This window comes from Chinchilla lanigera, unplaced genomic scaffold, assembly GCF_000276665.1.
Source record: "Chinchilla lanigera isolate Chin_1 unplaced genomic scaffold, ChiLan1.0 scaffold00039, whole genome shotgun sequence".
Classification (NCBI taxonomy): domain Eukaryota; kingdom Metazoa; phylum Chordata; class Mammalia; order Rodentia; family Chinchillidae; genus Chinchilla; species Chinchilla lanigera.
This window is the reverse complement of record NW_004955440.1, coordinates 16,860,333-16,861,375: the sequence shown is the minus strand read 5'-3', so window position 1 is coordinate 16,861,375 and position 1,043 is coordinate 16,860,333. Positions and strand designations below refer to the sequence as shown.

General features: G+C 51.5%; 1 protein-coding gene across 1 annotated transcript in view; it reads left to right on the top strand.

Moving 5' to 3' along the window:
* Nmi (N-myc (and STAT) interactor) overlaps nt 1-1,043 on the top strand; it is a 26,827-nt gene that overhangs the window by 15,920 nt on the left and 9,864 nt on the right. The gene's annotated exons all lie outside the window — the stretch shown is intronic.

Sequence of the window (1,043 nt, the reverse complement as noted above, 5' to 3'; positions counted from 1 at the left end):
GGTGCCGCCCCCGCCATGGCAAGTGCTGCCCGGGCCGCGGGGGTGCAGCGGGCGGGGCCGGGGTCCCGGGCTCGGGAGGCCGCGCGCTCTCTCTCTGTCTCTCTGTCTGTCTGTCTGTCTCTGTCTCTCTGTTTTTCTCCCTCTGTCTCTGTTTGTCTGTCTCTCTCCGTCTCTCTCTCTTCTGAGACAGGGTCTTGCTATGCAGTTCACACTGGCCTTGAACTCTTAATGGAGCCCAGGCCTCAAACTCACAGCGATTCTCCTGCCTCAGCCTCCTGAGTGCGGAGAGGCGGGCGCCACCGTGCCTGGTTTGAGAAGTCTCTCAAGAAGAATTTAAAAAATTGTTTTCGGTCGTCTTTTTTTCTCCAGAGACACAAAGGGCTCTGGGTTTTCCGCAGCTGTCCTGGCTTGGAAGAACAATTACCAAATCGGAGGTGTAGCCGTGCGCGTGCATACGTGTGCACTCGCGTGTTTCCTCCCCCGAGCTGTGACTCGAAAGCTGTACCAGAGCCCTTGACTTCTGCTCAGAAATCCTAGAGTTCCGGAATGGCAGAAGCAGTTGTGAGACTTTATCTGCCGACTGTAAGGGCGTAGTCAATTAAAATAACTCATTTTGATTGTTTTTTTTTTTGCGGGGGAGGGCAGTACCGGGACTCGAACGCACTGATACAGGAAAATAAAAACTCCCAACCTGAATGATATCAGGGACGAGTTCGTGTTCTCTAAAATCGAAGAATGAATTTTAGGAACAACAGAGGCAAAGAGCAGAATATATTTATTGAGGGAAAGAAAAGAAAGCTTCTGCCCAAGAGAGGGACAGAGGGGGCCCGAGTGTTACCCAGGACCCTGTCTTTTCTAGGGACTTTTATAGAGCAAAAATGCAGGTGAGGCGGGTCCAAGGTAAGGGGAAACGGACAAAACTATGGTCAGCCAGTAAGAATTGTTCAGGTAAAATTGATTAAATTGGGATCAAATGGGGAAGCGAGCCGCGTGGCAAGCAGACTCGAATACAGAACAGGGGCTTTTCCTGTAAGGGGCTGGGT